Here is a 24,602-nt window from a genome sequence, read left to right as displayed (position 1 = left end):
TGGGACAGGACCGCGCCCAACCCTCTGTCCGAGGCGTCAGTCTGCAGAGAAAAAGGGAGAGAAAAGTTAGGAGCCTGAAGGAGCGGTCCACCACACAGAGCAGCCTTTATCTGGGTGAAGGCCTGCTGGCACCGCTCCGTCCACTGAACCGTATCTGGTACCTCTTTTTTAGTCAGATCAGTCAAGGGAACTGTCTGACCTCCTTTTTGGTCTTCGGTCTTGGACAGGTCGCAACTGCTGCGGCCTTATCAATTTGGGGACGCACCTGTCCATGACCCAAGTGGAAGCCCAGATACCTTACCTCCACCCGCCCAACCGCACACTTCTTTGGGTTGGCCGTGAGTCACGCCCTTCTCAGCGACTTCAGGACAGCACGCAGGTGCTGCATATGCCGCTGCCAGTCTGCGCTGTAGATGATGATATCATCGAGATGCGGCCGGAGAATTCTGTCCATCAGACGCTGGAAGGTGGCGGGAGCCACGAACAAGCCGAAAGGAAGGGTGACAAATTGATGCAATCCAAAAGGCGTGGTGAAGGCGTTTTTTTCTTTAGTCATTGGAGACAAGGGGATCTGCCAATAACCCTTAGTTAAGTCCAGTGTCGAGTAAAATCGAGCGGTCCCTAGCCGATCAAGCAGTTCGTCAACCCTTGGCATTGGATACGCATCAAACTTCGACACCGCGTTTACCTTTCGGTAGTCCACACAGAACCGGACCGAGCCGTCAGGTTTTGGAACCAAAACTATCGGGCTGGCCCAGTCACTGCTGGACTCTTCTATTACCCCCATCTCTAACATGGCCTCTAACTACTTTTTTTTGTGTTCAGGTAAACGGTATGGCCGACTGCGAACCACCACGCCCGGCTCGGTCTCAACGTGGTGCTGAATGAGGTCAGTGCGACCAGGTAGGGGCGAAAACACGTCGGCAAACTCGGCCTGTAATGTCTTTATGTCAGTGAGTTGGGACGGCGAGAGGTGATCACCCCCGGGGCCAGAGCGAGAGATTGGGACTTTTGCACCGCCTCTGGCCCGAGATCCTCCTCTCCGCTCACCACCGTCGCCAACATCACTGATTCCACCTCTGACCACTTTTTTAGCAGGTTGAGGTGGTATATTTGACGGGCCCCGCCCCTATCTGAACGCACGACCTCATAGTTGAGGTCCCCAACTCGCCGTGTGACCTCAAAGGGCCCTTGCCACTTTGCGAGCAATTTAGAGTTAGAGGTAGGGAGTAACACAAGCACTTTATCTCCCTGTGCAAATTGACGTAACCTAGCCCCTCTGTTGTACAGCTGTTTTTGTCTGTCCTGAGCCTGTAACAAATTCTCCATTGATAGCCGTCCCAAAGTGTGGAGTTTTGTTCTCAGGTCCAGGACATACTGAATTTCATTTTTACTTGCTGACGGTCCGTCCTCCCAAGCCTCCCTAAGGACATCCAGCACCCCCCGAGGCTGGCGCCCATAGAGGAGCTCGAAGGGGGAAAACCCCGTGGAGGCTTGCGGGACCTCGCGAACAGCAAACAACAGAGGCTCTAGCCACTTATCCCAATTTTTGGCGTCCTCGTGAACGAACTTTCGAATCATGGTTTTCAACGTGCGATTAAAACGTTCCACCAGCCCGTCTGTTTGTGGGTGATAGACGCTGGTGCGAACGGATTTAATGCCCAACAACTCGTAAAGTTCGCGGACCGTCCGTGACATGAACACCGTGCCTTGATCGGTGAGAATCTCTTTCGGGATTCCTACCCGGGAGATTAAAGAAAACAGCGCGCTCGCGACACTTTTCGCCAAAATAGTGCGGAGCGGAACTGCTTCCGGGTATCGCGTTGCATAATCCACCAGGACTAATGCAAAGCGATGCCCCCGTGCTGACCGTTCTAATGGCCCGATGAGGTCCATACCAATTCGTTCGAAGGGGACCTGCATCAGTGGAAGTGGGCACAATGGTGCTTTTGGGGTGGCCGGTGGATTCACCAACTGACATTCACGACACGACTCACACCACTTGCGTACATTCTCGTGAATGCCCGGCCAGAAGAACCGGGCCATGAGACGGTTTAATGTAGCTGCCTGCCCTAAATGCCCGGCCATCGGGTTAGAATGAGCCGCCTGGAAAAGCATTTCCTGGCGGCTTTTAGGAATTAATAACTGGGTTGTATCCTGCTTTGACTGGGTGTCTTGGGTCACCCGATACAACCTATCTTTTATAATCGCAAAATACGGAAAGGAGAGTGGTTGATCAGGATGGAGGAGGTGGCCGTCGATGGAACGGACCTGATTAAACGCATTTTTAAGCGTGTCATCCTGGGACTGTTCCAGGGGAAAGTCATCGCGGTCTGTGAGCACCGGTGTCTCCAGCTCGCTCGTTTCCCCTGAAACCGCCGCCAGCGGTCCCGTTTCCGCCTCGCCCATCTGAGCAACCGCCAACTTCCTTTCCGGGCGTTTTCCCCAAGAAGCATCCGCGCATAAATGTCCCAATAAATTGTTAAATGCTGGCCAATTGGTTCCCAGAATTAGCGGATGCCGGAGGTGCGGGTTAACTGCAACCTCCACACTATGCGTTTGCCCCCTAAACTGAATAGAAACGGGCACCAACGGATAGTTCACCACTTCCCCGTGCACACACCTCACCGTAACCACACGGCTGTTACCCAATGCCATAGGCTGAATCAGGCTTTGGTGAATAGAGGTCTGGTTACAACCGGAATCCACCAAGGCCTGATAAGTACCCCCCTTGATAGTCACAGGTATAAGGTACAGTCCAGCTTGATCGAGGGTGGCTTGCGGAGCGTCGGGGACCCGGACCAGCGTTCCGACCTCCATGACCGAACAGCGGTCAATAAAATGGCCCGGATCCCCGCAGCGCCAACAAGCCGGCCCAGACCTTCCCGCTACCCTAGTGGCCGGAAGTAGGTCAGCAGGTTGACGTGGAGAGAGCGCAGGGACGGAGGAAGAGAGAGAAGAATCCGGCAGGACAGCGCCTCCCCTCGGCGCCTGCCGGGGATGTGCAGGTGGGTCACTGGCTCCGCCCATCCTCCAACGTGGGGCCGGCCTGGGTGTCAAGCCGCCGCGGGACCTAGGGAAGGGGACAGGCTTGGAGACAGAGGGGGCGGGGGAAGAAGAGGGTAGAGAGAGAGAGAGAGAAGCAGATGGAAGGGGTTCGCCGACCCCGTGGCACGCCACCATCTGATCCTCCGCCAACTGGATGGCCTGGCTCAGCGACGTCGGGCGGTGGCACTGGACCCACTGCACAGTCTTTCGAGGGAGCCGCGCGACGAACTGCTCCAGTACCACACGATTGATAATGACCTCGACGTCGCTTCCGTCGGCCATCAGCCACTTGCGGCAGGAGTCCCGGAGCTGGTGCGCATAGGCGAAGGGTCGCCCGGAGTCATCCAGGGTCAGGGTGCGGAACCGCTGCCGATGTTGTTCTGGGCTCCGGCCAACCCGCTGTAAAATCGCGCGCTTGAGATCGTCGTACGCCAGGAGATTCTGGACTGGCAGCTGGTGGGCGGCTACCTGCGCCTCCCCAGACAACAGCGGCAGGAGCCGCATTGGCCAGTCCGCCTTGGGCCATCCCCGGGACTCGGCGGACCGCTCGAAGAGGTCGAGGAATGCCTCCGGATCATCCTCCGGGCCCATCTTCGAGAGGTGCAGGGCGGCGGCCGAGTCGTTGGTGTGAGGGGGGACGGCCCGAATCTCCCGGCCAATCCAGCTCCGGAACAGCTCCCGGTCTTCATGCTGGGCGTGAAGGAGAGCTTCGAAGTGCTTCTGTTGCTCCTCCCTCACCACCAGCAGATTTTGATGTTGCTCCTGGTGAAGACCGGCGAGCGAGGTGACGAGGTCCGCAAGCGGCGTCTTTGGCAGGGTCTGCATGGCGGCGGCGATCTTCTCCCTTCCTGGGTTTCGGCACCAGTGTAGTGTATGGCTCTTGTGGGTGTAGGAAGGAAGAAGACGGGGTCGGCGTACTGGGACTCGTGAGTAATCTCTTTTATTCTTGTTGCTCAATAAACAAACAGTGTGCACATCGCACAACGTAAACTTCTATATAAACTCTCTTTTTCGTAACAATCGTCGGTTTGGGCAGTTCCTCTCTGCATTCAGTCGTCGCTCGAGTCCCAGTCGTGTGTGTCTCTCTCTCCCTCTCTCTCGTCCCGGAGCGGCTTTTATGCGGTCTCTCCACGCCAATTATTGCAATGAGACACAGGTGTTTATGATCTGCACTTGACCTACTTACTCACCGCTCGGTTCCGCCCTCTCTCTCTCGCTGTAGACCTCGCGAAACCACGCCCCCCCACCCCCCCCCCCGCCACAGTGACATCTCTTCATTTACTGCTACAAACTGATAACGGTCGCATAGGTATGATTTAAACCACGATAAAGCAATTCTACTAATACCAACATAATTTTCGAGTCTATTCAAAAGAATGTTGTGGTCGATAGTATCAAATGCAGCGCTAAGATCGAGTAACACTAATAGAGAGATACAGCCATGATCGGATGATAAGAGTAAATCATTTGTAACTCTGATGAGAGCAGTCTTAGTGCTATGATACAGACTAAATCCTGACTGGAAATCCTCACAGATACCATTTCTTTCTAAAAAAGGAACATAATTGTGAAGACACTGCCTTTTCAAGTATTTTTGACAGAAAGGGTAGATTTGAGATTGGTCTATAATTGACTAATTCTGTAGGATCAAGTTGCGGTTTTTAAATAAGTGGTTTAGTAATAGCCAACTTAAAAGTTTTCGGTACATATCCTAATGACAAAGATGAATTAATGATATTAAGAAGAGGATCTATGACCTCTGGTAGCATCTCTTTTAACTCCTTAAGCTTCATGAGCGCGTGTACGGGTTGAAGCGCTATTTAGCCTAGTCGGTATAGGGTTGAGCATACATGTTGTTGATTTTGATGATTTAACGAGTTTAGCCAATTCTTCTTCTTCTATAGCAGTGAATGAGTGTAATTTCTCCTCAGTGACACTACAATACTCTGTCTGATGTGATACTCTAATAGACGGCTGCATGGTTAAAAAATTTGTCCTAATATTATCAATCTTACATGTGAAGAAGTTCATAAAGTTATTACTGCTGTGCTGTTTACAATCATCAGAAGTTGAAGCTTTATTTTTGGTTAATTTAGCCACTGTATTGAATAAATACCTTGGGTTGTGTTTGTTTTCTTCCAAGAGAGTTGAGAAATAAGCAGATCTAGCTGTTTTTTACGGCCTTTCTGTATGTGATCATGTGCTCTTTCCACGAATTACGAAATACCTCTAATTTTGTTTTCTTCCAGCTGCGCTCCATTTTTCTGGCTGCTGTTTTAAGGGTCTGTATTATGCCCTGGTGGCCTGTATACAGTAGCTAACACAAATGTTGAACGGGTTTTATCATGTACACTACATAGCGTTACATAAAGCACCAAAATTTCGAAGGAATTTTATTTGAAACTAGACTTCTGAGTAATACTGAAGATATTATTATAAATTACAGCAACCCCTCTCCCTTTACCTTTCAGACACGGCTCATGTTTATAACAATAATCTTGGGGGGTGGACTCATTTAAGGTAATGTAGTTGTCAAGTTTAAGCCATGTTTCTGTCAAACAGAGCACATCTAGATTATTATCTGTAATAATATCATTAACAATAAGCGCTTTTGGGGAAAGGGTGTAACACTCCCCTAAACAGCTTAGTGGAGTTTACACTATTAAATGGGACCACTCGTTCCTATTTGATAAATCAAAACTATGGAGGAGTATAAAACACAAGACAAATCAGATTGTAAAGCCAAAATCACCAGTGTATTAACAAGACACAAATATACCCAAAATAACATTTACTCAATCGTGAATGTGTGTGTGTGTGTGTGTGTGTGTGTGTGTGTGTGTGTGTGTGTGTGTGTGTGTGTGTGTGTGTGTGTGTGTGTGTGTGTGTGTTGTGTGAGCGAGGTGCATAAGTCTTTATGTCCAGCGTGTAACGTTACTATATACAAAGTCAGATCCGTCTCACCGGCAACGTTGACAACTCCGGGAGCAGTATCTGTGTGTTGTCCAGCTGTTTAAAGTCCTCCGGAACGAGTAATCCACAGTCCAAGGAAACGGATATACTCCACAGAAGATCGGCAGTCAATGCTCAAAAAATCAGCCATCAAACAACTCAGGTAATCCGACACGATCGGGTCCGTAGTGAGAATGAATGAGCGCGCTCTCGATCGCCGGTTTGCCGGTACTATATATTTAAAACCCACACTCCCAGTTCCTGTTTGGGTGACGTGTCATCACGTGACACTCCGTCTCGCCCGGAACGCATCTCGCGAGACGGGAGATAAAGCTCAATAACACAGACAGGTTAGGAAGAAATACAGAACACAGGAGATAGCATTTAAAACAAATGACCAACTAATCACTCTTATTAGTTGATCTAATATAAATATGCTTCCCCTTATGTGGCCACGCTACATAGATCCCCCCCCCCAGCCATCGGCATCGGAGGAGATCGTCCGAACCAGCGTTTCAGGTTAACCACATTTACAATGTCTGTTTTAAGTGGGTCACCCCAACGAACTGTGTAATTTATTGGCCCCATTTTTTTTGTTATTTCAGCCGGTCCCTCCCACTTGGGCGCTAGCTTAGCAGAGAATTTATTAGAGGCAGAAGAGATAGGATGAGTTTTTATCCAGACTAGATCACCCGGCTGAAACTGCGCATCTTTCCGTCGGGAATTGTAATATCTAGCTTGTCTGGCTTGCTGCACACCCACTCTTTGCTTTACTTCCTCTGCAATGATGTTCTGTCGTTCCAGTAGATTATACGAGGATTGGTCTGGGGTGGGAGGTTTGAGGATTAACCTCTCCAGCGGTCCGAGAAGCTGCCTGCCCAGCATTAACTCTGCCGGTGTTCTACCGGTGGTTTCTTGGTGTGCAGTGTTAATGGCGAATCTTAACTCAGGTAACCACTGGTCCCAGGCTTGATGGTATTGTCCCACGTATGATGCAATCATTGTTTTTAATGTCCGGTTTACCCTTTCTGTCAGGTTTGTCTGAGGGTGATAGCTGGTGGTGAGTTTTTGGATACTTCCCCAGGTCTTGCATAACTCAGCCAGTATGTTGGAGGTAAATTGTGCTCCTCTGTCTGAGATCAAGTACTTGGGAACGCCCCAACGAGTAAAAACTTCTTCCCTTAGAATTTTGACAATCTTTTGTGTCTTACTATCCCTAAGGGGGAACATCTCTACCCATTTAGTGTAGTAATCCACTACCACTAAGAGGTAAGTGTTTTGCTTCTTGCTGAGGGGAAAGGGTCCCATTAAATCCATACCCAGTGTATGACCTGGTTCTGTCACTTGAGTATGCTGTAGAAAACCGCTGGGTTTGGTGTTGTCATGTTTATATTTTTGACAGATATCGCAACCCTTGACGTACTGCCAGACGTCTTTACGGACCGTAGGCCACCAAGCCACCTCCAAGAGCCTCAGCAAAGTTTTTAGTCGACCCAGATGTCCTCCTAGTGGGTTGTCATGAAAGTAATGTAAAAAGCCAGACATTAATGCCTGAGGAACAACCAATTGGAATTTGTCTCCGTAGTTTTTTACAGGTACCCGTCGATACAACACCCCCTGTTGGACCTCGAAGGTAATCTTTTGGTCTTGTACCTTCCTGACATTGGTGTCTGACTTCAGGGGAGCCAAAGTGCTGTCAGTACTTTGTGCTAACGAAATTTCCGCTAGTGTGTGAGGTATGTCTGATGAACACCCAGTCGTTGTTATGATGGTCATACAGTGCGCATCTTCCCTCTCCTCAGCTTCACCGACTCTGGACAAGGCATCGGGCCCCAGGTTGAGACATCCCTTCCTATGATGTACTTGGAAATTGAACTGCTGCAACCTTAGAGTCCATCGGGTCAGTCGAGAGGAGGTCTTGGGGCTATTGAAGGCCCATGTTAATGCAGCATGATCGCTGTAAATGTCAAACTGACTCCCTTCAAGGTAATGCCTCCATTTTTCCACTGCCCAAACCACGGCCAGACACTCTTTTTCAGAGGTGGAGTAATTTAGTTCTGCTCCTCGTAATGTCCTAGAAGCATAAGCTATCACTCTTTCCCCTTCAGGTGTTTGCTGGGTGATAATGGCTCCTAGACCTACATCACTGGCGTCCGTATGCACCTGGAAAGATTGGTTAAGGTCTGGCTGCATCAATACCGGTGGGTCTTGTAGCACTTGTTTGATGGTATCCATGCTGGCTTGACACTCAGAAGTCCAGTCCCATTTTACTCCCTTCTTTTTCAGGTGATTCAAAGGTGCAGTGATGTCAGCGAAATGGGGAATGAATTTGTGGTACCAGCCTGCTAATCCCAAGAAGCGTTGGAGAGCTTTGAGGTCTTTGGGAGGAGGATACTGGGCAACAGCCATTGTCTTTTCAGAGTCAACCTCTACTCCTTTCACTGAGACTATGTGGCCCAGGAACTTCAACTGTCTTTTAAAAAAGTGACACTTCTTCATGTTAAGGGTAAGAGATGCCTTTTCCAGTCTCTGCATTATGGAGTTCAGGTGTTTTATGTGTTCCTCTAATGATCGAGAATAGATGATAATATCATCTATGTACACAAAACAGAATTTTACTCTCAATTCTGCCAGAACCTTCTCCATAAGCCTCTGGAATGTGGCAGCGGCATTCCGTAGCCCATATGGCATGGATCGGAATTGGAATAACCCCTGGTTGGTGATGAAGGCTGTTTTTTCTTTGCTACCTTCCTCCATATCCACCTGCCAATATCCTGACTGCAAATCCAGTGTACTGAACCAGGTGGCGCCGTCTAGTGATTCCAAGATGTCATGAATAAGCGGCATTGGATAAGCATCAGGAATGGTCTTGCTGTTGAGCCTCCTATAGTCCACACAGAACCTGTAGGATCCATCAGGTTTAGGGACCAGGACTACAGGGGAAGACCATGGAGAGCAGGAAGGTTCAATGATGTGGTCTTTAAGCATTTGGTCCACTTGGTCATCAATGATCTTTTTCTTGAAGGGTGAGACCCTGTAAGCTCTAGATTTCATTGGTACTTCATCCGATAGGGTAATTTTGTGATGTTCCACTGACGTTTTTCCCAGGACATTCGACGTGGAGCGAGGCCAGGTATTCATCAGCTTCAACAACTCCTCGGGATTGTCGGAGTCCCATCTCGATGCACCCTCAGTGTCCAGGACTGTGAGTGTTGGTTCCCAGGTGTGAGGTAAGGCGTAGTAAAGACTAACCATGGCACTATGGGATCCTCTTTCACCCACCGGCATTACTGACAGCTCCGGATTAATCAGGGCGGATAAGAAGGGATAGTACATATATCCTTTTCCCACTTTCAGGCCGTATCTACCCTGGCTGACATCCACGATGGCTTCAGCCGCCCTCAGGAAATCCAAGCCAGCTATAATGGAAAACGCCAGGTGATCATCCTTCATTATATACGTCTCCACTCTGCACACTTTATCATGCCACTTATAGCAGATGGTTTTCTGGTTCATAGCCTGGTGCACCTTTCCATCGGCCATGATGAAGCGCTGAGGGGAACCTGTAGGGTCTGATGAAGCCTCACCTCCTAGCTGTCTCCAAAGGTTTTCCTGCATCAGTGTGTACGTGCTCCCTGTATCCACCACTGCCTTCACCTCTTTACCTTTTACTATTACAGGCACCAAGAGAAGAGCATTTAGTGAATGGGGTTGAGCTATAGAGAGTCCTGCCAAGTTTTTGGAAAACTGACGTTCAGGTGGTTTTTTATGGGTCTTTTCTTTACCATTCTGACTGTCCACTTTCTGCCAGTAATCCTTCGCCCCCATACAGTCCTTCTCCACCATAGAGCCCACCTTAACCAGCTGTTCCACCGTCCTCACCGTCCCTCTTAGACAACCCGCGACTCTTGGATTAATGTTGTTAAGGATGCGGCTCACCATTTCTTCCTCTGTGATATCGGGCTTCCACTTCAGGCAAAGTGCTCGGTAATCATAGGCAAAATCTCTCAGACGTTGACGTGGCTGCTGAACCAGAGATCTCAGCTTATCTTCCACTTCCGTGAGGTAATCATCTGGAAGAAACGCACACATAAAAGCCTCCTTGAAAGATTGCCAATCTGTTACCTTGCTCTTCTCTGCCTTCCACCAGCTCAGAGCAGGTCCTCTCAGAACCGTGCTCAGGGTGCCCACAAGCTCCACACCGGGAAGTGGCCTGATATCCAGAAAGTTTTCACACTGTTCGATGAAGTTGAGCACATCCGATGTCTCGCAGGAGTCACCAAAGGTGGGAAACTCCAGCCGAATCGGGGGCTGCCCGCAGAAGGACGACGAACTTGGAACCACCGGAGGAATAAGCACATCAGTAAGTGGAGGAGATGCATGGGAGATATCATACGTAGCATTAACAGTCTTAGATGGAGGGAATTTAACTCTAGTAGCCGGTATCGGAGTTCTATGATCATGCATAGTTGACATGGCGGTAATAGGGGTATATGGCTGTAATCTAGAGGGAGAAGGGGTACTGGTGAAACGTAATTTTTTCAATTTATTTTCCCATTTTTCATCTCTTCTCAGGAAACAATCAGCCACAGCCGTCTCCAACTTTTCCAGTGAGCGACGGAAATAATCTTCTAACTCTGCTAAGCCATTGTCCACTGCCTCCCGGAAACTAGTTTCCCTATTAAGTGAACTGTCAGCCGAGTGCTTATAATCCTGTTCAACGGATGTGACTTTTGAACTAAGAGCCAATAAATCAACTTTGAGCCCATCAATCTCAGATTGCATTCTTTGTACCAGGTTTACATTCACTACACAGCTATCATCCTTATCATCATCATCATCATCATCATCATCAGTAATATACAATGAGCTAAGCATAGATGTTATTTCCCCAGTGGGATTGCGTCTAGTGACAAACGGGCCTGCAGTAAAATCAGCACTGCGTGTCTCATCAGTTTTATTAGTTTCAGGTACGTTATCATTGTGAACAACAGCTGGTGTAACATTTTCTGCATTTACATTTGTCTCTTCCTCCATAATTACAAACTTCCACAATAATAAACAAATCAAAAAGAAACCAAACGGTCCCCGTACGGGCCACCAATATGTAACACTCCCCTAAACAGCTTAGTGGAGTTTACACTATTAAATGGGACCACTCGTTCCTATTTGATAAATCAAAACTATGGAGGAGTATAAAACACAAGACAAATCAGATTGTAAAGCCAAAATCACCAGTGTATTAACAAGACACAAATATACCCAAAATAACATTTACTCAATCGTGAATGTGTGTGTGTGTGTGTGTGTGTGTGTGTGTGTGTGTGTTTGTGTGAGCGAGGTGCATAAGTCTTTATGTCCAGCGTGTAACGTTACTATATACAAAGTCAGATCCGTCTCACCGGCAACGTTGACAACTCCGGGAGCAGTATCTGTGTGTTGTCCAGCTGTTTAAAGTCCTCCGGAACGAGTAATCCACAGTCCAAGGAAACGGATATACTCCACAGAAGATCGGCAGTCAATGCTCAAAAAATCAGCCATCAAACAACTCAGGTAATCCGACACGATCGGGTCCGTAGTGAGAATGAATGAGCGCGCTCTCGATCGCCGGTTTGCCGGTACTATATATTTAAAACCCACACTCCCAGTTCCTGTTTGGGTGACGTGTCATCACGTGACACTCCGTCTCGCCCGGAACGCATCTCGCGAGACGGGAGATAAAGCTCAATAACACAGACAGGTTAGGAAGAAATACAGAACACAGGAGATAGCATTTAAAACAAATGACCAACTAATCACTCTTATTAGTTGATCTAATATAAATATGCTTCCCCTTATGTGGCCACGCTACAAGGGATCTAATATTCAGCAACCCAAGCTTTATCAATTGTTCATCTGAATTATATCTTTTGTTTATTTGTTTTGGACATCAATAAATTTTTTACTGTTGAATGGTTTTGATGTTTTTTTGTATTTACTAATTCGGGGAACAGACACAGTCTCTATATGATAATATCTAGGTGAAAGAGTCTCTATGTGCTGGGATTTATCTGACTCCGGTAACGTGAGACAGCTAGCAGACGGTCGGTTTAGCCAGTTTGTCTGCTTCCTGACCTGGGCCCTAGTGAGTCAAGGTTTAGCTCTAAGACTATGTGCCAAATTGCTAGAGAGAAGAGCGGCACCACCCCAAGAGGGATGGATGCCATCCTTCTTCAACAGGTCAGGTCTGCCCCAAAAACTTTTCCAACTGTCTATGAACCCTATGTTATTTTGCAGACACCACTTAGACAACCAGCCATTGAGTGATGATAATCTGCTAACTATCTCATCACTCCTTTTAACAGGGAGCGGTCCAGAACAATAAACAGCCTCTGACATCGTACTAGCGAGTTCACACACCTCTTTAATGTTAATTTTGGTGATCTCCGACTGGCGAAGTCGAACATCATTAGTGCCGATGTGAATAATAATCTTAGAGAATTTACGATTAGCTTTAGCCAGCACTTTAAAATTTGCTTTGATGTCAGGCGCTCTGGCTCCCGGTAAACAAGTGACTATGGTGGCTGGTGTCTCTATCTTCACGTTCCGTGTAATAGAATCGCCAATGACTAGGGCACTTTGAACAGGATACTCAGTGGGTGCTTCACTGAGAGGGGAGAACCTGTTTGATGTTCTAACCGGAACGGAAAAGCGGTTCTTTGGTCTGCGACTATGCTGCCTCACTGTAACCCAGTTTCCCTGCTGCGAGGGCCCTGCAGCCAGAACCGAAGAATGTACAGAGTTCACTAAGCTATTCGCATCCAAATCAGTGTCTAAAGCTGTTACATCCTCACTACTCTCAGATAAAGTATGGATGCGTGTTTCTAATTCTGAAATCTTCTCCGTCAGCCTAACTATCTCCTTACATTTATCACATGTGAAGCCCTGTTCGCCAGCGGAGAAGCATATATTAAACATGCGGCATGCGGTGCAAGTGATAATGATAGACATGACTTACCGTGTTTGTTGATTAATCCAACTTACCACTTACCACAATCGTTTGCTGGACACTATTTACTAATCCAACTTATGAACTCAGAAAAAGGGAGATCCGGGTGTAGAGATAACAAGCTAACAGGCTAGCAAAATGCTAACGTGTGATGGTGATTTAGATTAAAAGCTAGCAATGTCAAATTTAACATGATAGGCAATTTTTAAACAATGTATAGTGATGAGTAAGTTATATTTAGCAGTAGAAGACAGAGGAAATATCAAAATAAAGATTCAAATGTAAGCAATGCTCTACAGAGCTACAGACTTGAGCTACAGAGCAACAGACACAGCAGGAGGCAGACAGGAGCAATCGATCAGGCAGGAGCAATCTCTGAAGGGAGAGGCATTTGAAGTATTTGCACTACCACATTTGTAATTTATATATTGTACGTGTTGGCACAGCTCTTGGACAGGTTACTGAAAAATACACTTTTTTTATATTGTTGTTTTCACATTTTATATTTTCTTGTTCTAGTAATTTATTTGTCTTTGCACACTTATTTTCGTTTTGTAAGAACTAATCTGTCTAAAATAAAGTCAAATGTGTAAAATGTCACTGTGTCTTTAATTTCCACATTCTAACTATATACATTCTAATTGTATTCATATAGTGTAGGAAGCAAATAAAAGGGCTGCTGCTCGCAAGTCTTTCTGAATATGCACATAAACATATCTAGAACACCCAAATATTATATTTTTTAAATGTATAACTATGTGAATGTAGTATAATAACTTATAACCACAACTTAAGGAAGCCATAAGTGTTGTCCTGCTTCATTTCAAATTTGAGGAAGAAGTCTCTAAAATTATGCATTTAATGAAGCATATTGTAATACTAGTCATGTGATTTTTTATTTTTTTTTGTGAATGCTGAGATGTTATTGTGATAAAAAATTAAATACTTGCAGTCTAGTACCTAATCTTTCAACCGCTTAATTCAGTCTATTGTTTTCATTCAATTAACTTTTCACACATCTGTCATGAATGACTGAAACCTCATTATCCTTTTATAGAAAATCTTTTGTTTTGGAATTGAGCTATTACAACACATTCAGATTTTGGATTGCCCATCATCCCATTTTGCATTAAAATGGTCAAACCAGGTGAAAGTGCACGTTTAAATAAGCAGTGTTGGTAATGTGTATACATAACCAGCAAAAGCAGCGCTGCTTGCATCTCCTCCACTTGTTATTGTTGCAGACAGTAGGTGTTTCTCAATGTCAAGGATCCTTCCTCTGCAGGACTGGTCCTACCAGGTCACTTCCTTCAGAGGCTAGGCGAGGCTCCTCTTTAGCATTCGGAGAACACATAAATGGAACAGGCTTGCAAGTGCGCGTCAGCCTCATTACGTCAGTGAAAAGGTCCGTTAGCCATCAATTTTTATAATTTGTAATTTGTAATTTTATAATTTGTTTCAAAATTTGTATAATATCAATACGGTTGTAATTTGTACTGGCATTTAAAAGTTAAACTTTACTTATATTTACTACGGTTATAACAAATGTTTGGTAACGTAAATACTTACACTTGAAAGCATATTGCCCCGTTAACACTCCGACTCCGCCAACGTCCGATATTTTGTATTTTTTTAACAAGATAGCAAAGCTGCGCGCATAGGATTGTGGGTGATTTGAGAATGCTAAGAGCGCGAAGTCTACTCGTAAGCATCCTTTCCTGTATATGGCATATTTTTCGAACGAAGGGCTCAGACCTTGGTTGAAATTCCAAGGATCCTCGACATTGAAACAGCCCTTCGACGGACGTTGAAAAACCACTATTTTCATCAGTTTTGCTTGGTCCATCATTTATACAATTGTTTAATAAAACAAATTATTAAAGAAAACAATTAACTTGTGGCTTCAGTCTTCTTTAAAATGAAAAACATGAGTTGTGTGTCTTCATAAAGAGTGTTTTGTTAATCACAAATATAAATTTTTTGAACATATAACCAACAATTTCTTTAAAATATTTACTATCTTGAAGGGGAAACAAAGGAATTAATTGACATGGTTTTAAACGCTTTTTAAATGGCACATGAGTTTTGGTAACAGGACTGAGAAAACATCCATCCATCTTCTGCTTAGAAACCTTGTAAAGAACTAAATAAAGTTACCTGAGATTGACCAATACACATTTTGAAGAGTTAAATATGTATAGTATTACATTCAGTGTTGAAAAAAAAAAAAAAATGTAATTTTTAAGAGTTACAACAAGCAAATGTCACCCATTTGGTGGAATGGCTCAGTTCCATTCTAAGAAGTAATGTTGCTGTGAAAGAGGCAGAGTTGAAGCTAGCTGCCCACGTTGCTTGTCACTCAAGCACGTCAACTGTTGATCATTTAGGAAGTGCTGTGGAAGAAATTTCCAAGAAAGGGATTAGTTTACATCGAACGAAATGCACAGCACTAATTAATTCAGTGATTGGACCAATAGTACATGAAGACCTTCTGGAGGATATAGGAAGTGGACCATACTCTCTTATTGCTGATGAGAGCACAGATGTCACAACCAAAAAACAACTATGCATTGTCATGAGATATTACAGCAAGAAGCTCTCACGAATCATAAGCACTTTTGCAGAAATTATCAGTATAGTAGCTGGTGATGCACTGACCATCGCAAATGCGTTGTTTAAATTCCTGGATGACAACAAATTATCCATACTGAATTGCATCGGTCTTGCAACTGATGGCTGTAACACAATGTGTGGGCAACATAACTCGGTGCTACAGAAATTCCGTGACCGCAATCCACATATTGTCAACATAAAGCGTAGTACTTGATGCTGTAGACTTCGGGGTGCAGTTCCGTCTTGCTTTGTTTGAAGCCACTGGAATAAGTGACCTAGCTGAACAGGACATGAAATGCAGGTGCAGGGACTACATGCTAGAGTTATCTAAGGAAATTAGGAAAAGACTTCCAGATAACATTAAACAGTTAGAGGCTCTCAAATTCCTGTCACCGGGTCATGCTCTGTCGTCAAGTAAGCCAAGGATTGATGATCTTCCCTTTTTCCACCTCTTCAAGGGAGATGTAGGAAAAACAGAGCAACAGTGGAGAGTAATTCACACTCTGGAGAGGAACAATGCAGAAGATGGCAAAACAGAGGACTTCTGGGTAGAAGTTTCTGCATACACAGATACTGCAGGTGATAGAAACTTTGAAGATCTTGGCAATTTTGCATTGAGTCTTCTTGCTTTACCATTCAGCAATGCAGCAGTTGAGCGTTCATTTTCCCAAATGTCACTGATAAAGAACAAGCTGCGAAACAGGCTCGAGCAGAATTCTTTGCTAAATATACTGAGGATTCGAGCCTACATGCAAAGAAGAAACATATGCTGCCATGAATTTAAACCATCACCAACGATGCTTTCTCTCTTTACTGCTGAAATCTATTCAGCACCGCCTGAGAAGGGTGGGAAAGAGAGCACAAATGTCTAAAAGAAAACAGTCCTGAGATTGTATATAGTTCTGTTCAACGCTGTAATCAAAATGAGGCTGCACAGTTAGGCCATCTAAGAAGAAAATGTTCTGAAGAGTTCTGAAAAAAGAGAAGACAAACAAAAACAAAGGGACAAGTGTTCAAGTTCACTCAGTAAGCATATTGGTAATAACATTAATAAAAGCCAGTATATGTTAATTTAGTGTTAATTTTTATATTGATGCTTGTGTGTAAACAGAACAACAGCAGATCTGGAGAGAAGAGCATCAGAAGTGCTGAGAAGAGAAAAAGTAAGTAGCCTACCAGTTAGTATTTCTGACTAAGACAAAAGGCCAAAACTTTAACCCTCTGGTCCTCTTCGTTTAGGGGTCACACTTGTCTCCTTCGCGGTCAAAAGTGACCGAAGCCTTAAAATGTCACTTTTTTTTTCTTCAGGGAAACCAATGTAGTATATTTTTGTTCAATAATATTTTTTGATTATTAGTTAGAATTTTCAAGGGATTCTACGATACTATGCAATAATTATAACATTTTAATGAGCAATTTTTTCCATTAGAATTAATATTTAATTTTTAATTTTTTTAATTTTTAATCTTTTTCCCAAAAATGCAACATTTCACATTACAATAGAGTGCAGGCCTTTAAAATCCATTTTTTGAAGTGAGAATAGCACCTTCTGGAGCCGGTAAAAAATAAAAACGTGTAATGTCGTGTAACCATCTGTAGGCTTTAGCTTTTTTTTTTTCAATAAATGCAGTCTTGCCTGTTAATTTCTCTCTCTCTCTCTCTCTCTCTCTCTCTCTCTCTCTCTCTCTCTCTCTCTCTCTCTCTCTCTCTCTCTCTGTGTGTGTGTGTGTGGGTGTGTGTGTGTCCGTGTGGGCATTTTTTTGTGAAATATCAGGACACAAATGTGTATAATGACATGGGTTTGACATAGGTATTACAAAAAGAGGGTGAAATATGAGGACGTTCCCCATGTCCTCACTTTTCAAAATGCTTATAAATCATACAGAATGAGTATTTTTTTTACAGAAAGTAAACTGTGCAGTTTCCTGTGATGTGTAGGTTTAGGGGTAGGGGCAGTGTGTGTGTGTGTGTGTGTGATGGGCAGGTTTAGGGGTAGGGGCAGTGTAAGGGAATAGAAAATACAGTTTGTACGGTATAAAAACCAAAAAGTCATTTTTGTATTTTTTTTTTTCATTTATTGATTTTATTTAGCATATTCTCAAAATTTGCTGTTGCAGTCTTACCTGTTCATTTCTATGTGTGTGTGTGTGTGTGTGTGTGTGTGTGTGTGTGTGTGTGTGTGTGTGTGTTTGTGTGCGTGGGTGTGTGTGTGTGGGAGTGTGGGTGTCTAATTTGCACTCTTGACATTTTAGAGTGTCACCCCTTCATTGCTGTGCACTTTTTACTGCACAGTGGCTGATTTGTAGTTTGTACCACCAAAAGTTTCTCTGAGTTTTCGTATTTTTGTGTATTTCCCATTCATTTCCTATGTCGGTCAATTTTGACAGCGAAGGAGACAAGTGTGACTATTTTTTTTACGACCCTTTAACATATCCAAATAATTTCCTTGATTTTTTTGTGTGTTCACATAGCTAATGCAACAAAAGTCACCAAGTGTCATTTCATTCCGATAAGGCAAAAAAATTAAACATTTTAAAACGTAAAAGTTTTCGGTCATTTTTGACCGAAGAGGACCAGAGGGTTAAACACACACACACACACACACACACACACACACACACACACACACACACACACACACACACACACACACACACACACACACACACACACACACACACACACACACACACACACACACACACACACACACACACACACACACACACACACACACACACACACACACACACACACACACACACACACATATATATAATACATAAAAGACACTTTGTGGGAACACACACACACACACACACACACACACACACATATATATATATATATATATATATATATATATATATAATACATAAAAGACACTTTGTGGGAATCGTATATATATATATATATATATATATATATATATATATATATATATATATATATATATATATATATATATATATATATATATATATATAATACATAAAAGACACTTTGTGGGAATCGTTGTCTAATCTGATTGGACACTGGAAAATTGGGCTAGTTTTCATTCCATTTGGGTGGGTTTTGAGTTGTCATTGGGCTGGAAATATTTCTGGGACCTGGCAACCCTGCTTCCCGACACAAGTCTTGTGAGTAAAACGGGAACACAAACACATATCCGGGCAATATACCACAGGGGAAAACAATACACAAAAACAGCTGTATTAAATTAATAATTTAAATAATTCACATCAGTATAAATATGCCCCCATTATGTGGCCGCGCTACATATGAAAGTCTTTATTCTGATTTTAACATGAACGATTCAGGGCGTCTTTGCCGGGAAAATCCAAAGGAACCTATCTTAACAGTGTAATTTTAATGAACGTCATCTGTCAACATGATGTCGGCTACTGTTTTAGCCAAGGCTTGCTCGCATCACTATGGAGTGCATGCGCAACTGCAAGCACAAGCAATAAGTTGCTGGATGCAGTTCACTTAATGGCCACTGGTGCTAATAACATGGGTTTCTGAATTCTTCCAAGGGCCCCTTTTAAAAAAGCACACCTGATGTTCCACATAAAACTGGTTTCTTTTGATTCAATTAATAATTTCATCTTTTCAGAAAGACATACTTGAAACGTATAGCTACTAAAGTTATTGGCGCCCTCCTGGAAAATGACAATCACTGGACACTTTTTGTAAGTAGGCCAAATCCGAATGTTCTTAATATGCTAGGCTTGGTTCAGTAGGAAACCATACCAGACTAAATGCAATAGAATTAATATTTCTTACAATTGACTTATCATAAAATAAAAATGAAACATGAGGATTGGTATTAGATGATTCTTAACCTAATTTTCTGATCTTGTTTTGTAGTTCTGTAACCTTAAAAAACAAGACATCACATATATGGATCCATTTGGAGAAACTGGTGGGAATAAAAAAGTGATTCTGAAGAATTCGAGGTAGCTTAACAATTAATAACATTAAAATTTTGATAGTGACATGACAACAGCGTTTTGGGGGCTTGAAAACCCAAGCTTTTGAAAATGGGTTTCAAAGTGCAAAGTTTTGAAAATGATGCCTTTAGATTAGATTAGATTAGATTAAACTTTATTGTCATTACACAAGTACAAGTACAAGGCAACGAAATGCAGTTTAGGTCTAACCAGAAGTGTAATAGCAGCAAGTGCAGGATATACAATGGATGCGTAAGTGCAGGACATGGATATGTACTGAATATGTATAAATATGTATAAATAGAGAGACGTTATTACTATAAACAGAACTGAATTTGCAGGTGAATATGTACAGTGAATAAATATACAGATGGCTACTATAAACAGAATTTACAGGTGAATATGTACTATGAATACAATATACAGATGGCTATTACTATAAACAGAATTTTACAGATAGAGGTATACAATAATATGTTAGGCTAATATGAGGAATAGCAGTGGATTAGGGTAGTGCAATAAATTATGGACAGAGCTATCCGGAGAGACGCTGAGCCTCGCGATCTACTCGCGCCGCCATCTTGGTCGATATCGGTCTCATTTTTAACTTTACGGTCTTATTACAATATTTAATGATGCTTAAAATCCAGCTTTGCATCACAGGAATGAATTATCTTGTTTTGTAATGTTTCCAAACTTTTGACAGGTGGGTACATGCCTACATGCATACAATAATGCAAAAAAATTTAATAAATAATAATTAATATGTCACTAACCTGACTAAGGTTACATCTTCTTGAGCTATAGAGATGGGTATAGTGCCTAAGTAGCTCAATGTTCAAACTTTTGGGAAGGTAAAACCATGAATGCGTTGTCAATGATCAATAAACTGAATGTATTTTGAAATCCAAAAGTATACACACTTCACCTTTAATTGTACACATTTCCCATGTCCTGACCAGATATTTATGAAAAATCCCCTCGTCCACAGTCTACTTTCTTTTAGTTGATACTTCATACTTCTTGATACTTGCCAAAATGTGTTTTGTTTAGAGTTCTAAGCTACACAATAAAATTGTTCTGCTAATGGATTTTAGTATACTAGTGAAACATTACCTTAAAGGGGTGGTAAAACACATTCTTTTGAAGGCTTGACTGTGTTTGTGGGGTGCACTGTAACATGTGTTCATGCTTCGTTTTAAAAAAAAATGCCTTATTTTTCATATATTTGACCTTTATTCTACACTGCTCTGTCCCTCCTTGTAAAACGGTCTGATGCTTTCCGGGTTGTATGAAGCCAGTCCCTCAAAAATACGCGATGGGCTCAGACTGGTTAGCTGGCCCAGTGTGTTGTGATTCGCTAACCGCAGTGCACGTTTGTCGGAAACGTCACGCCCCTTACCGGAGGCTGTGCTTTGGTCAGTATTAGAAACAACGGCGTCAATAAAACCACACCAATCTGAGCCCGAATCAGACCCAGAACATTTGAATGAAGATGATCGAGCAGAACCTGTTCAGTCCTCAAGAGTAAAGACTGCGGATCTATAGTGATCGCTACTGAATGGCACTTTAACTTTTGTATTTTTAGAACGATTATAGCCAAATATCTGTCGCAAGAACTAACCCAAAACGAACACTAAGCACTGGCTTTAACTAGTAAGTTAGCCAAATCACACACAGAACCATGTTTAGCATGCCTGTAGATAAACAATACATAAAAGCTCTAATCAAAGAATCATTTACACTAATGCCAGGTTCGCTGTTGTGTTTTAACGTTAGTGTTTGTAACGTTAGGTGTTCGTCGGATAACGTTAAGTATGAATGAGCATTTAACAGACTGGTTTGCAGAACAGCGCTGTCATCTGTTTACTTCCTTGCTACAACCTATTACAGGAAAACACATCGATGAAAAATAAATCAGACTTACAGGTTGTGGCCCGTAAACAGCTTCTGTTTGTAAATCCAGCTTTCAGGACAAGCCGTTGTGCATATCCTGTATTGAACTCGCAAAGTTTGTGGAAGTTGTCCTCCGTGAAATGTGCAGCGCGCGCGTCGTGCATCCACGCACCGGCAGTGTTTTTTTCACGCAGCTGACGTTGTGCAAATCCGGCATTGAAATCGCGAAGACAGTGGATGTTTTCCTCCGAGAGATGTGCTGCAGGGAGCCCCGCGCGCGCCTGTTCCCCGTCTCATACACACGTGCATATAACATGCTGTCTGTGAAACGCTCTGCAACGCACCCCCGTCCCAAGGAAGGCTGAACAGAGCAAGTACCCCAGACCTGCAATCCGGATGAAAATAACAGCGTTTCCTCGGCATCGCGGCAACAACACTCCAGCCTAACTATACCACAACAGCGCCGCGATACAAAATGGCCTCACCCCCCCCTTATTTAATATTCTCGGAGGAGGGGTTTATGTAAATATTGAGCCTGTTGATGTCACCAACCCTGGAGGAATGTGTGTAGTCGCCTACTGGCTGTTTGCTGTAGTTCTTAGAAACTAATTTCTTTAAAAGCAAATATCTCCCTTTGCTTTAAACTTTGAACGTTGTAACTTTGCAGATGTTGTTTATGCTCAAGCAGCAACATTACACGCTAGCTAAAGTTAGAATAGTGAAATCGTGGTTTACCACCCCTTTAAATGACCAAGCATAGGAAAAAACAACAACCAGACCTGCCAACATGTACGCATTTTTCGTACTCGGCACGCATTTTGACCCTTTGGTACGCTTGTACGATTCGCTGCTCTCTAGGTACGCATTTTGTTGCATCTCGCAGGTTTCAGTGCAGTCTATGATGTTGATTTTGCTGCTGAGCCACAGCGTGTGAGTAGAGTGAAAAGCTTTCGGCCAATCAGAGTGCTTCATTTTAACCATCCGCTTACATTCCCGCCCCTCCTAGACAAATGCTTCGCGCCCGCAAATTAACATTTGTGTATTATAAAAAACAGGATATAACAGGCATATACAACTGCAGACACAGTTTATTCAAAAAGTTCAGAGGCGAAACGATTGATTTGTGTGAAGAAAATTCCCCACACTGATCAGCGTCTCCATCCACCAAAGATCATGAACACATTTAAAAATTGCCACCCGAAGAAACATTACGTCAGCTTTGATAGTGAAATTGCATTGGCTGTCGTATGTCTCATGACTAATTGCGTCATTACGTCAGCTTTGATTGTAAATTGGCATTGGCTCTCATGTGATCGCGTCATGCTAAATAGTGGGGTGTATAAGTATGAGTTATGAGTATGGGTGCGTTCCATTCGACCGTAAGTGGACTGCGAAGAGGACTTCAGAGGGTATTCCGCCATCTCAAGTAAGATTCCAATCCAAAGGGAGCGAACATGTTCAGTTCGAAGGGTACTGTGAACGGCGTAGGGAAGAAGGGAACATCGATACATCACTTCACAGGAAGTGAAGAGTGAAAATCACCCTACTGTCATTGCGCCGCATCACCAGTCTAAACTAACAATGGAGCAGAGTCGTTGGAAGCGTTTTTAAACTGCTCTGCGATGGAGGAGTTTAGCATTTGAATATTCATTGTTATTACATAGTATTTATGGTTATGGTTATGATTTATGGAATGGTTATGGCAATAACTGTTACATTTGCATATTATATTTTATGAATATGTAAACAACTTAAAAGTGTTGAGAAGCAGCTGAGGGCTGTCTTTTTTATATTTTACTTTATTTACCTCATGAATGTTTACTATGCAGCTGCGCTTGGGAAAGAATTAAGCACACGAGATGAGAACGCTACAAAGACCATTGATTAAAAATAGCCTACATTTATACGTATTTAACCAAATCAAAATGTATTTTCATATTGAATGACAGTGCAGCTTCAAATCTGTCAATACATGTATCTTATGTAAACAAATAAAACTAATGGACAATGTTTTGATTATATTTTTTAGTTACATACTGTGTTTTATAAATATATATGCTTATTATATGGTTTTAAATTTGAAAGTAAAGTAAACTACAATATAAATTTATGTTATATCATAATCTGCGCAACCCCGTCTTTGCCTTTCTTTGATGACGTTGCAGGGCATTCCAAATGAGCGATTATTGTCAGCGAAGTCCACTTCAATTGATATACCGTGCTCAGAGAGTAGGGAGCAGTGAACTGTGCGCAGGGACCCTGTCGAATGGAACGCACCCTATGACTGAGTGGAGTGTGTGCGTTCACGGAGCGACGGTATCATCATTTCAGCAATTAAGATCAACTCGGTTCTTCACATAAAGATATCATATGACTTCAGAAGACTTGGAATGCAAGTGGCGGCTGGTCAATAGAGGGTGCTGGGGCGCCGCCCCCATCAAAATTCCAGAAATATACATGTATACAAAAATGATATAAAAGTGAAATTAAAAATAAAATAGTTTACTCATACGACGTGCTGGCTGTTAGTGAGAGCCTCAGCATTTAATAAAAACTGGCTTTGATCGGTTAACTATTTTATATGTTCTTCAATATGTTTTATGCGGTTTCATGGGCGAGGGACGCCGGACAAATGGATGTCTATCTGAGTCCAAAAATATACAGGCAGCATGTGACCTGAAGCTGGTCTCTAATTGGTTTCTTAAAGATCCTCCTCCGGATGCAGGTCGCTGCGTCCCTGGCGAATCAGAATTGGATGCGTGTTATTTTATCCAATCTGATTGGTTCTCGTCACCTGTCATTCAACTTTACGCTCTTGGCCACTAAAGCAAAAGTGCGCGGGCGACACAGTCACTCCGACTCCGCCAAAACCTTGTTAGGATGATCAGTTTCGTAGAGATGGCAGCAGTTAAACCAAATTCTTTCACAAGGCGTTCGTTGGAAGAAAAAATGATAAAGGATCCCGAACTGGACCAACGCGATTTACAAATCCAGCAGCAGGCCAGTGACAGAGGATGAAGCTGCACTCGGAGCTCCACACGCTTGTCATGAGAAACGTAAGTTAGGTGGCTGGCTGGATGTGTTTTTAGCAATGCCCTTTATTGCTTTCCCTGTCTTTTATTTCAAAGTGTCGGTACTGAAGTATTGTGGAC

This window comes from Gobio gobio, assembly GCF_949357685.1.
Source record: "Gobio gobio genome assembly, chromosome: 3".
NCBI classification, from domain to species: Eukaryota; Metazoa; Chordata; class Actinopteri; order Cypriniformes; family Gobionidae; genus Gobio; species Gobio gobio.
Note: the sequence above shows the minus strand (reverse complement) of the source record.